This window comes from Rhipicephalus microplus, chromosome 1 (assembly GCF_043290135.1).
Source record: "Rhipicephalus microplus isolate Deutch F79 chromosome 1, USDA_Rmic, whole genome shotgun sequence".
Lineage (NCBI taxonomy): Eukaryota > Metazoa > Arthropoda > Arachnida > Ixodida > Ixodidae > Rhipicephalus > Rhipicephalus microplus.
In genome coordinates this window covers 82,031,404-82,045,763 of record NC_134700.1, presented here as the reverse complement: position 1 = coordinate 82,045,763, position 14,360 = coordinate 82,031,404, and positions in this window count along the sequence as shown.

Genomic DNA, 14,360 nt, shown 5'->3' with positions numbered 1-14,360 from the left:
CGAAACCATTCACCCGAGAAAAAAAAGAAAGAAAAAAGAAAACATACCCTAGGCAGAATAAAAGGAGTGCGATAGTTGTTAGTCACTAGTTCAGATCATACAATCATTCATTACCTTGAATAGGAATCAGCATGGTTATCCAAAGCTCTTGTGTATGTTGGAATATTTTTGCAGGAATAATAATCACGCAATTAAAAGCTCAATTCTTTTACTTTTATTAAGGTACTTGCAAACTTCACAGAAAAAGCTCTCATGGCTGAATCACTGATCGGAAACACCGAAGGAAAGTATATTTTCTATTGTGAAGTTCAGCCCCGGGCGAGCGAATGGGAGGACTAAGAGTGTTTCCCTGAGCAATTTGTATCGGCGACATGATAAAAAATAGCCCTCTATTGTTTCTGATTCTGAACAAAAGTTGCCTAGCGGTGATATCGCCAGACCAGCCCTTTGTGAATAGAAATTTAACGGGGGGAGACGACTTCTAAACCTGGTTCACCTAGTGCTCTCTCTTCTTTTCTTGATGATCATGACGATGGTGATGCTCCGCTTGTCTTAACTTGTCACCTAAAAGATCTTGGCCCATACCCACAAGGGGGATGGGACCCACTGCACGACAGAAAAAAACTGAAACGCAATGCTTCCTAAAACGGAGATATATCAGATAAGAACAAGATATGTAATAATGTACATAAAGAAGAAAAGTTAAAAGGGCAAAAGGATTAGACAAGACAGATTTCAAAGATACCAAAAAAGAAGAAATGGAACAAAGACTATCATCTGGTGGTGTCATTAGCAACGTATACTTCCGGTTGCCTGATTGAATTTATGTGGCGTAGACAGAATAGCACGTGCGGCCCGCACACAACTGACTAGGTTCAAATGATAAACGTTTGAATGCATTAAATGCCAATCTCAGTATACCTACGGGACCCTCAATAATCATTCGACGGAGTGAGGCAGGGCGGTTGCATGTGAGAAGAAAGTGATTTAATGTTTTCGAATCATTACAAACTGCACATAGGTTATTTGTGGGAATCCAGACTTTTCAAGTTCCGGGTGAACTACAAGTGCCGGAACTCTCCAGACTGCTAGAGCGTTGCTTCGTTGTTATATAAGACTAAGAGGCGTTGGAATCGTTCTGCAGCAATAACAAAGAACTGTGGAGCTACTTGTATAACCGGGCTTTAGAGAGGCCGAAGAGAGTGAGTCAGTCGTTTCATTCAGTACAGTTCTAGTATGCCAGGGGACATAAAGAAAGCGAGTTCCCGACAGGCTACTCGGTATTAGAGACCAAAATATTCTCAAAAGAGGAGACTACTTGGCAGACGTTAACTGCATACAATCACAGCAAGCATCTGAAATATTAATATCTTTTGATTGCTCAGTACGTAGCTTTCTAGCAGCCAATGTATTTGCCGGTAATTTGCGAGAAAAATTGATGCGCAGTCAGGCAGTCGGAGCGTAAAAGCCCTATTAAGCGGTCGAGAAAAAAATGCCTACTCCAATTTTCTGAAGATTTTGCATCAGGTCCATCAAATTACAGCGTGAGTAGGAAAACAACTGAGATGTGGTCTTGAAAGAGGCTCTCCCTGATATGCTTTGAAGTAACTTAGCCATTTAAAAAAAATGTAATCGTAAACGACGTCAAGTTGTAACGACCGCAAGGTTTGGGGAGGTAAATTGTAAAAAATAAAACATGAAGTTTTAATAACAGAGACTCGACGAAAACAACTTGGAGCCTTTGATAACGATGCCATGGGCACTTAAAGAACCTCTAGAATTAAAAAAAAACTGACTGAAAACCGGAGAGAGACGCAGTGAAGAGCTGTGAAATTGTTTGGTTGGTAAAATCTCGAAATCTCGAATCAATTGGAATGATTCAAGCTTCCAAATGCAGCACGTTATTCTCAACACACCTAGATAGCCCGAGCCACAGCCGCAGAGGTTGCCTTTCAAACAATAATAGAGGTCTAAATTTGTACTCAGCACTTCCCGAAAGAAGAACGCAACGAAACACCACAATAGGGGGTACCTAACGTTTGTATATAAAAAGGAACGTATATCTACGCATTCTTGGATTCTCTTCTTCTTTTGGCTTTCGAGTGGTTCATGAAGAAGACGAGCCTGCAATCTTCTTCGGGAACACACTAACGCTGGGGGATTGGCCAAGAACCAAGCAGTTCTAACAAACTACTCTTATTTTGTTAATGTTTCAAAATATTATGCGGACCCGATGATGACAATATCTGTGCTACTGCTGATTATAATACTTAATAAAGGGGCCGGCAGCATGAGCCGTGGCTGGTATATTACAAACATCGAGTAAGAGTAGCAGGGGCTTAACAAACGATAGCTCTATTATGAAGGAAAAATGTTGTTCTAGCTAGGCGTCAGCTTTTCTTGAGCCTCTAGCTGCTGCTCTGTACCATGGGTTAACGCTCGCCTTCGGAAGATGACTACCCAGAATTTTTTTTTTATTCTCTTTCTATATTCTCAGGTCTTCCTTTTTCTCCTCCAAGTTAGCTAGTTTATTGTTTTTTCCTCAATTTTTTTATTAGAGTGTAGCCTGTCCTTTCTTTCTCCCTCGTTCTTTATATTTCACTCCGATCGCTTCTCTATCTCAGTCACGCTTTACGTCTCTCTCAGTTCTTCTTTCTCTCGTCCCTAATAGGTTTCCAATTCTCGTAAAACTAAGTTCCCCAAGCATTCTTGCAAAATACGACCTGAAGAACTGTCGCTACTGTCGCTATACTAGTGGACGTCATGTTAGCTGTTGAACATTTCCTTAAAACGGTTTTTAGCATTTTGGTTATGTGAGTGTACTTGTGTGTCACACTAGTTGTGTCCTTATTAGCTTCCATTACTTTTGATATTTGGGATGTTACACCCCAGATGTTATTCGTATTATTACTTTACTCACTTTAATGGCTACCATGAAATGAATATCCGAATCGTTATCCGAGTGGTTATGACGCTCACCTTGGAACTGCGACGCCTCAGGTTCGAGTCCCACATCACAAAGTAATCTCGTTTTTAGTTCCTTTTTCCTCTTATGGCTTTCATTCTACTCTTCTCCTTCTTCGCTTCCGAATCAACGAGCGCAGTTTTCTGTTACTGTTTGGTGCACTAAAGGTGATGGTCATTAATGACGTTGATAGTTTTGTGTCTTGTCCAGAGGTCAATATGGAACGATTCTGTGGGTCAAACGCAGTATTTTTATGCATTCGTCTAGCCCAGTGCGAAGGCCAAAGTCATCATTGTCTCAGCTTCAGAAGTCGCGTTACATCTGTCTGAGAATAAGCAACATCTCCGGTTCAGACGGACTGAACTGTGGACATGGCGCTCACCAAAGCTTGACTTCAAATGCGCTCGTATTAGCTCGCTTACAGGTGAGACCGAGCTTTTACAGCGAAAGCTGTTATGAGATCAATACTCAAGTCACGCGCCACCGTAGTTGTCCGCCGACGCTACCACTGGTGCCCGTAACCACATTGCAAGGAATTAAAAAAAGTAGAACTGTGGTGCCATTCACGCAGTGAGACTCGAACTCTGGTGCACTGGGTGCCAGCTCAGTGTTCTACCACTGAGGAATGCCGGTGCTTGAAACTAGTTAGCAAACACTTACCTTAGGCAGGTTTTATGTCGAAAAAGCAATCGCGTTATTGCGACATATAAAGCGTTTTAGAACAGCGAAAAACAACCAGATTTCACAGAATTCGAATAGCGTAACGAAAAGGTCGTCTAATGCTCCAACCCATTACAAAAGCTTGTTCTTTTTCACCCATTAACTGTGGCCCCTACCCACTTCAAGCATAATTTCTTATCGTCGAGAGCCACTGCATGAAGAATTGCACAAAATTTCTTGCAAATGTTTAGCAGATACCACATTTCTCAGAAGAAAGACGAGAAATAGCATAGCAGAAACCAGACTGCTACCAAAATATTAATAATAACGCCATAGCGGGCATCAAGCAGGTGTGCTTGCTGCAGTTACCCAACGATGGTTTAGAAATGGCTCTGAAAGGCCACTCTTCTAGCTTTCGCTGCGACTATGTTATGCCCTCCACGAAGGCCTGGCGTTTTTTTTTTATGTTGTAGAAGTCATGAACTGTTTTTTATAGCCGTGCCGTTATCCAGTGATTTCTGGTCTTTGATGCTGAAATTAGCTGAGAGCAGTGATATCATTTAGGACAACCGAACTTCAGTTCCCATCCTCAATTATGGCTTATCGGCGCAAGTTATTCCTCACGGCATGTCACTTGCACGTCTAACACCACTGGTCGACCACACAGCTTCCGCCCTAACCACTGACTCACCACTCAATTTTTCATCAACATCACTCTCATCACGTGGCTTTTCCGTCCTTTCACTCCAATAATATCCGACAAGCTCACCTCTCTGATTTTTGCCACGACCTCGCTTCTTATGAGGACATCCGTGACTTCGGCAATCGTATTTTGGGCCAGACGTCTGTGGTAACCTATCGCTTCGATACCTGTGACGCTCGACCAATTCGCCGACGGCCCTACCATGTGTTAGCCCCGCATCGTACTATTATACAGTAGGAAGTGGATAAAAGGCTTTATAAGGGCATAATCGAACCCTCATCTAGTCCCCGGTTCTCACCCGTTGTAATTGGTGATGGGGAAAATAGCTGGAGATTCTGCGTTAACTACCGCTATCTCAATCATATTACCACAAAAAAATGTCAATGCTCTACCGTGCATATATGATGAACTCGATTGCTTACACAGTGTAAAATATTTCTCTTCACTAGACTTTCGCTCAGGCTACTGGCAGGTCGCCGTGGAAGACAAATACAGAGAGAAGATGGTTTTCATGACTCCTGATGAACTTTATCAGTTCAAAATTATGCTTTTTGGATTATTTTTACATCTTATCTTTACGACCTTTTTGTTTTTCTACTACTTTCGAAAACATCTTACCCGCCTGCCCCCAGTGCTTGATGTTTTCCGACGTGCCAACCTGCAACTTAACTTGTCCAAATGTTGCTTTGGGCAGCGCCACATCTGCGTACTATTCCATCTTGTTGATGCGGTGTGCGTACAAGCAGACACTGCTAAAGTCCGAGCATTTCGTGATTTCTCTACATGCCGCTCAGCCAAGGACAATCGAAGTTTTCTGGGACTGTGCTCCTACTTCCATCGTTTTGTCGAGAATTTCGCTGAAGTAGCCCGTCCTTTAACCAGCCTCATCAGAGGGGAGGTCACATTCGCATGGGGTTAACTGCAAGCAAACGCCTTCTCGACGCTCGTTGACATTCTCACCAATTAACCAGTCGTAGCACACTTCAACCTATCTGGCGCCAAAGAACTTTGTACTGCTGTGAGGGACCACGGCGTAGGCGCAGTGCTGGCGCAACGGCAACAAGGAATGCACCGCCCCGTCGCGTACGCAAACCACCCGTTGTCGCAGTCGGAACAAAATTATTCGATCACACAACGCGAGTGCTTAGCTCTCGTCTGGGTTATTGCGAAATTCCGACCGTACCTGTATGGTAGACAATTATCAGTTACTACAGAATATCATGCACTTTGCTGGCTTTCCTCGCTCAAAGACCCTGCGGGTCGCCCAGATCACTGGGCGCTGTGTTTACTAGAGTACACTTTTCCCGTATCCTATTAATCCAGACAGCCCCATCGCGGTGGTCTAGTGGCTAAGGTACTCGGCTGCTGACCCGCAGGTCGCGGGATCAAATCCTGGCTGCGGCGGCTGCGTTTCCGACGGAGGCGGAAATGTTGTAGGCCCATGTGCTCAGATTTGTGTGCAGGTTAAAGAACCCCAGGTGGTCAAAATTTTCGGAGCCCTTCACTACGGTGTCTCTCATAATCATATGGTGATTCTGGGACGTCATACCCGGCATATAAATCAATCATATTAATCCGTACAAATTCCCAAAGATGCCCATTGCTTGTCCCGTTACCCAGCCAATCCCCATGAATTGATGAAAGATGGACAAGAAACCCTCGTCCTCTCAATTACAGCCTTCACCAGCATTGCTGCTGAGCAACGCGCGACTCCTTTTTGCGTCCTGTTATCAATGCTTGCATCATTTCCCTGACTGCTCTTCCGCCGCCGACGTCATCGGGACAAGCCCTACAAAAGCCGCTTGTCTGGCGCTGGACCCACACTTGGCAGCAGTGACGCACATCGGCGCAACGCTAAAAAACTGTTCTCTGTACTGCAGGTTGGTGTACGAATTATGCACAGTTCGTAACTGAATAATTTACGCTGTCGCTGCTGCCTTTCTGTGTTGCTGTGTACCTGCTGTTCACTTGTTCACTTGTTTTGCGTTATACATTCTTTCAACTGCTACTATTCATCATTTCGAAAGACGTGACAAAGCCTACGAATGAAAGAGAAAGCCGATCCGAAATTCCGGAACTTCGTGCTGAAATGAAGTCTTTAACAGACAGTGTTAAGTTTATGAGCGACGAGTTCGAGGACATGAAAAAGCGACTTAGGGAGGCCTCAGAGGAAAGGGAAGCCCTCAGGAGAGCTAATGAAGAGCTACGTGCTAAGTGCAAAGAGAATGATAACATCATTCAGCAACTTCAGAAGAGAGTTGTTCAATCTGAGCAATACTCCCGCAGGTCAAACGTAGAAATTAAAGGGCTTATACAACAGAAAAACGAATGTGTTGCAGGACTGCTTGGAAAAATTGGTGATGTACTTGGTGAGCACATAGCACCTTCTGATATTGAAGTTTGTCACCGTGTGCCCACCCGAGAAGCTGAAAAGTCTAACATAATTGTTCAGTTCAAGAGCGTACAGAAGAGGGGCACTGTCCTTGAGAAGGCGAGGAAGGCCAGGGTGCAAAATAACCAGGTTGGAATTCCTGATGATGCCAGAGTATTTGTTAATGAGCATCTCTGCCCGGCGTTGAAGCGTCTTCTTTCACTTGCCTTGGCAAGAAGGCGTGAATATCAATGGCGCTTTTTATGGACGCGAAACGGAGAGGTACTTGCGCGCAAAACTGAGGCTAGCAGTGGAATCTATTTTGCTTCGGAGGCTGACCTTCAAAAGATCGCGTAGAATACGGTCTACGGAATCTTAAAGTCTTCGTATTCCTTTTGACTGCACAATGTATCGAGAATTTAGCCTACCATCTGAAATATCCCTGCCTTCACACTGGAAAAATATTTCTGCCCTTCATGTGAACTCGCGTTCACTCGCTCATAAGCAAGACATTCTAGCAATGTTTCTTGCCGAGTTTACTTTTTCATTTTGTGTTAATATGTTCTCTGAAACACGGTATCAAGAACACAGTGAAATGCTTATCATAGATGGGTATAGCCACTTCTTTGTTAATCGCGCAGGAAAACGTGGTGGTGGTGTTGCACTGCATGTTAGGCGCGGCATACGTTGCGATGTGCTTGAGGAATTCACCTGCACCACGCCCCAATATGAAGTGCTCAGCGTTAAATCGGACAACATTCTGTCGTGATTTACCGACCACCTACTGACAACGTGTCTAATTTCTTAGAATTCACTGAAAAACATGTAGAGCAGGCTTCTTTTCACAAGTACAAAGTTCTTCCTGGTGGCGACATCAACATTAACATGCTCGATGATGGCACTTCGATCCGCGCAACTGTTAACCTTATGGGTTCCCTCTGTTTCTGTAGCGTTATCAAAACACCTACTCGTGTGACGACATCTTGTCATTCGGCTCTCGATAATTTCATAGTTAACGCTGGTACAAAGATTTATACGGCCGGGACCATCAGCTATGATATCAGCGACCACTGCCCAATATACGTAGTATGCTCATTTTATGTTAATCAAAAATTCTTGCATGATACCACGTTCAGTTATAGATGTCTATCTAAGGGAAATATGCAACATTTTCGCGCACTTGCACTGCGCACAGACTGGTCCTCTTTATATAACAAAAAAGATGCTAGTGAGGCATACGGCGAATTCCTGTCAATTTTCACTCATCTTTACAATTTATTATTTCCACTAAAAAAGGCAAAGTAAGGAAACGTATTAAAAGCCTTGGGTGCAGCCTTAACACGTTAAGATGATAAGTAAGAAAAATAGGTTATTCAATAGATTTTTACGCACGCGTGAAGAAAGCAATCTCGTTTCATTTAAGAAGTTACGAAATGCAATAAACAAAGAACTGCGAAAGGCTAAAGACCACTATTATGAAACCCTTTTTGCTTCGGTACAGGGGAAAAATCGAGAAAAAACGTGGAAAATCATCAACAATGCCATAAGACAAAAAAATGTGAAACAGCCTTTCCATGAAGTCACCCTAAACAATGAAAAGGTCACAGGCGTCGCTTTAACTGAACGCATCAATAATCACTTCGTGAACAAGATGACGTCATCGGATAGCGCGGTCACTGGCACAGCTGTTAACAGATGTATGCGTAGCCTTTTTTTTTTAGCCGACTGATGACACTGAGATTTCTCGTACTTTTTTGGGCCTAAAAAACAGGAATGCTGTTGATGCAGGTGGCATTCAAATCAGACCAATAAAATTTGTAATTAACGTCATCGCAATCCACATTGCATTTGTGTTTGATCTTGTTCTAGAAAATGGCCATTTTCTAAGTGCTATGAAGAAATCCAGGGTCTCAGTGATTTTTAAAGGCGGTAGTCGAAATGACTTAGGAAACTATAGGCCTATTTCTATTCTGTCCACCTTTTCTAAGGGTTTAGAGAAGGTGATCTCAGCTAGAATGAATGACTTTTTTTTGAATAATAACATTCTGTCTGACTGTCAGCACGGATTCCGCCCAGGCAGGTCGACAGAGACGGCATTGTTATGTCAAAAGAAGCTAATAATTGATAACATTGGTGCAGGAAAACTAACTTTAGGTATATTTATAGACTATAGCAAGGCATTCGATCGCTTAAATCATGAAGTTTTAATAAGAAAGCTTGACAGCTACGGTATTCGGGCCGTGGCAAACTTGTTGTTTCGATCATATCTCTCCGGGCGGACTCAGCGCGTTGCTATTGAAAATTTCTGCTCTTCGTATCGCGAAATTAAATCGGGAGTACCGCAGGGTAGCGTATCGGGACCGACCTTATTTATTGTCTATGTAAATGACATTGCTGAAATTGTTAGTGATGCATCCATTGTGCTGTACGCTGACGATACAAGTTTGTTTCTCTCTGGCCATGAACTTGATGATCTGTCGCAGAAATCTCGCAATATTCTTTCTAATCTGTCGGCGTGCTCTCGTAATAATGCTCTAACAATTAACTGCTCAAAATCGAAAGCCATGTTGTTCAGGGTGAGAGACAGCCAGTCTTGTTTCAATCGAGAATTATTAGTAGATGGTGCTCCAATTGAAATTTTGAGGAAATACAAAGTGTTAGGCGTTACGTTTTCAGAACACATGCATTGGACCGATCACGTTGAACTAATATCAAGATTTTTGTCATCTGCCGTTAGTGTGCTGTCTCGCTGTCGGCATTTTTTTCCTGAGAAGGTGAAGTTGCAAATATATTACGCCTTGTTTGAATCGCATCTTCACTATTGTGTGCTTGTATGGGCCACCACCACGAAAGCTAATATTCGTACACTTCTTCAACTTCCAAAACGCGCGCTTCGACAAATAACCAATGTAAGCTATTTTCATCCTAGCGCTCAACTTTTTCAAAAACATAATATAGTACCTGCAACAAATTTTTACGAATACCAACTTTTATATTCATTTTGTTTCGGTTCCGACAATATCAAATCCTTCCTAAAACATACGTCACGACTCGAATACAAAAAAAGTGACTCGCGCACTCGTAGCCAAGACAGGTGGTTAGTACCATTCAGACGCACAAATTATTTTATGCACTCACTAAGACATAGCCTACCTTCGTTGTTAAATAAAGTGCAAGGGGAAACATTAATTCCGAGAACTTTGACTCGCAAACAATTTAGACAATACTTTTGTAAATCGGAATGAACATATAAAAGACATCGTTATTACATTTTCGCATTTTGTGTTATATTATCTACTTCGCGCTCAGTGTTTCAATATACAAAGTATCATCATATTGTGCATCATAGTCATATTTATAGCAGTGCTTTTCTTAGTGTTGTAAATACTATTGTTTCTGATGTATCACAATGTACTGTCACATCTCTTTTCACATATGTATTACATTTCTATGTAATTTTTAAGTACCATGTGTTCGTGGGAAATCACTAGTGTTATTCAACATGTTGCAAGTTCGTAGTTTCACTTAAAATGGTGTATTATAATTGGATATATGCTAAACATCTGTATTTATGTTGGTTTTAGTGTTACTGCAGCCATGTGAGGGCCTTCAGGCACATTCAAGTTGTACTATGCAGCTTTTCGCCTGAAGGACCCCCAACAATTTCGTTGGAAAATAAAAGCATTTCTGATGCTGAATGGTCGGCAATCTCCCCCCCCCCCCTTTACCTCCTGACCACTCCTTACATATGCTCGTCCATCACAACGACGCCCCGCAGTGCTCGTGTAGTGACTAAGGTACTCGGCTGCTGACCCGCAGGCCACGAGATCGAATGCCGGCTTGGGCGGCTGCATTTTCGCTGGAGTTGAAAATGATGTTGGCCCGTGTGCTCAGATTTGGGTGCACGCTAAAGGACCCCAGGTGTTCGAAATTTCCGCGGCCCTCTATTACGGCGTCTCTCATAATCATATGGTGGTTTTGGGACATTAAACCTGACATATAAATCGATCAGTCCTTCACAACGACATCTTGCACCACTACACCTGCCTTGATGGTGCTGATTTTTAGCACGCTGTTTCTGCGCATCTCCGCGCAGGCGTTTTGACCCAGCTTCATCAGTAACCCACCGCTAGACACTTAGAGGTGTAACGCACGTATGACCACGGCCGCCTACGATACTTTTGGCTTGGCCTCTACCGTTCTGTGCAAGAGTACGTTGTGGCGTACGACATCTGCCAGTGCCACAGTACACCTGCCCTAGGGCCTGCTGGTACCTTCCAGCTCCTTGAAGTACCGGATGAGCTATTTTACTGAGGTGGCCTCGATTTTCAAGAACCTCTTCTCGCGTCGGCCACCAGTTATAAGTGGATTGCCATCGCTACCGACTACGCAATGCGGTGTGGCATTACACAAGCCCTCCCCACCAGCTGCACTACTGATTTAGCCGATGTCATTCTTCATGACATCATTCTGCGTCATGGTGCTCCTCGTCAGTTGATCACAGATCACGGTCACTGTTTTACATCTAAAGTAGTCGACGAGCTCCTGCGATCCTGCTATACCCAACACAAGTTCACTACCGCGCACCACCTACAAACCAACAGCCTCACCGAACGCCTCAACCGTACCTCAACCATGACGAATATGTTAGCGATGTACATCTTTAAGGATCACAAAGATTGGGAGATTCACTTACCTTTCGTTACCTTCGCATACAATTCTTCACGTCATGATACAGCTGTATTTTTACCTTTTCATCTAGTACTTGGTTACGACCCGCCTTTACCCATGAACACCATGCTCCATTCTGACGCCGTATCATCCCCTGCCTATGCTCGTGATGCCCTGGCCCGCGCGAACAGTGCCCGCGAAGTCGTCTGGGATTGTTTATGTGCATCTAAACTTAACCAAAAGCCTTCTTACGATCGCCGGCACCGCGACGTACAATACTACCCGGGGTTACTCGCCTTTATGTGATTACCATCATGACGTGTCGGTCTCTGCGAAAAACTTATGTGCCGTCGCGTTGGCCCTTACCGCGTCATACGCGAGGTCACCACTGTGACCCATGAGATTGCTTCACTTCATACCACGTCAGCCACAGCCTCTGTCCCGACTGATATAGTGCACGTCTCGTGACTTAAACCATACTACTCACGCCCCGAGGATTCTACGCACCGGGACAGTGCTTCTGCCACCGGCGAGTAATATCACGGGCTGGATAGATACCTGGGAATGACGCCGACGACGTGCTGAGGCGAACGTGCATGGACTGCAGCAGCGTTGTACACATTTGCTCGCAAATATATTCTTCGCACTTAAATTCTTCCCCGCAACAATGTTGAAACTGACCCTGGTCCCGCTTTACTCGAAGGAAAAGTTGACAAATTTAGTAAACATTGAATGAACATACGTAGACAGTTACTGATATAAAATATTACCAACGTGCACATCAGGAGGAAGTCAAAGATTACGGCAGCGTAATAAAAACTTTGAGCAATGATTGCCTACGATTTTGTCATTCATTCCGAAATTGCCAGAAACGCAACAGGCGGTTTCCACTCTAGCTGAGCATGTTGCTGGGCTTTGCCAAAAGTTATATTGCCTGGAAATCGGCGTCAAAAGAATAATTGGACATTTTCTGGACTTCAGAAAAACTTAACCAACCGATGTGTCTGAGGCTGTAAACCCAGCCCATTTTTCTGCTGTAGGTATGAGCCCATTAATAGTTTAGAGCGCATGTATCAGGTTCGAAAGAGGTGAGATCGTCACCAATCTGTAACATTTATCTTATACAACTTCAAAGAAAAGAGCGAGATATCGACGAAATGCTCGAAAGTGAAAGGAGTAAGTATTCTCAAAGCGTGTACTTTGCTGTCGCAAGCATGTTTAGGAGAGTGCGAAAGAAGCGAAACGAAGCTGCGTGCACGAGCACCTTGTTCAGTACGAATTTTACATGAATGATACGCATATGTGGGATGGAGAGAGCGCTTCTAGTAAGCCATGCTCATCTGCTGGTAATTCATTCGGCCACGTGAAAACACAGAGACACGGGAACTTCTCCCTATGTTGTGGCAATTATAAACCTCTCAACGCGTGCTGCCTTTTGAATAAACTTTGAGATGTTGAAAATGTTTTTTTTTTTCAGCACCAACTAGAACTAAATATTGCCACTGAGCCTTGTCTGAACGAATCTCTCGAAAACTGTGAGTTTATTCCTCCAAATTATGCAACATGTCGTAGGGATTGCGTATCCAGCGGCAGTGGTGTTGCAGTTTGTGGAAGATCAGTTGTATGCGCACAACATTCCTCGCCGCCAAACAGTGAATAGGTTGCATGTGACTTGATTTTATGGTGAATATCAGCATTGAAAATAGTCATGCCTGGTAATATACTACAATCACAGCAGTAGAGTTCAATCAACCGAAGGACCAAGCAGTATTTCGTACAGGCTACTGACAATCAATCATGTGATAGAGAAATGTGCGGGATACAACCGGCACATCCCTCATAGATTGAGAGAAGCACTTGATTTGGTCGAGATATCGGCACTCAAGCTGGCGCTGCGCAATAAGGTCATCAAAGAAGCATTAGGGCATCAAGGAAGTACATAACTTGTATGTCTATACTTACATGTTTTGACATGTTGTTTACCTTCGTCGTATATTCACGTCGCGTCGTACCAAATTTGATATATGTAGGGCTAGCGAAACGGCCGCAAGCACCCTATGAGCGTAGCACGTAGTCATGTTTTACATGACACGCATGCCATAGTTATCATGTTTGGTCGTGCTGTTAACTTTCTTTGTTCCTTCACGTCACGTGATACCAAATTTGGTATATGTGGAGCTGGCGCAACGGCCAAGAGCGTGCAATGGGCGAAGCATGTAGTTATGTTTTGCATGCCACGCATATCATGATTTTCATGTTTGGACGTGTCATTTACTTTTGTCGCCCATTCGCGTAACATGATACTAAATTTGGTATAGGTGGATCTAGCGAAACTGCCGCGAGCGCATTGTGAGCGTGGCGAGAGTTCATGTTCCTACACGACGCACATGCCATGATTATCATGTTTGCACCAGTCATATACCTTTGTCATCCATTCACGCCCCGTATTACCAAGTTTGGTATATGTGAAGCTAGCAAAACGACCGCGAGCGCACCATCAGCGTGGCGTGTAGATTCATGACTTACATGACATGCATGTCATGATTTCCACATTAGGGTCTATCACTTATGTTCGCCATGCAGTCATGTCATACCATATATTTTGCGATGTGTCATGTGAACGAAACCACCGCACGAGCAGCAAGACCACAAAATGTAAATCATGACATTCATTAGATATATGTCATGATTTTCATACTATTAATAGTAAGTTATGCTCATAATACAGTCATGCTATGCCATACTAATATTGGTATCAATGCCATGATAAAAATGCCAGGAGAGCTAAACGCGGTAGGTGGCTAAAAAGATAGATAGATAGATAGATAGATAGATAGATAGATAGATAGATAGATAGATAGATAGATAGATAGATAGATAGATAGATAGATAGATAGATAGATAGATAGATAGATAGATACGCTCAAAGTTACCGAAGTTCGCCAAGAAATGCTCGCATATTGACGCAAGGCTTATTACATGATCTTGTG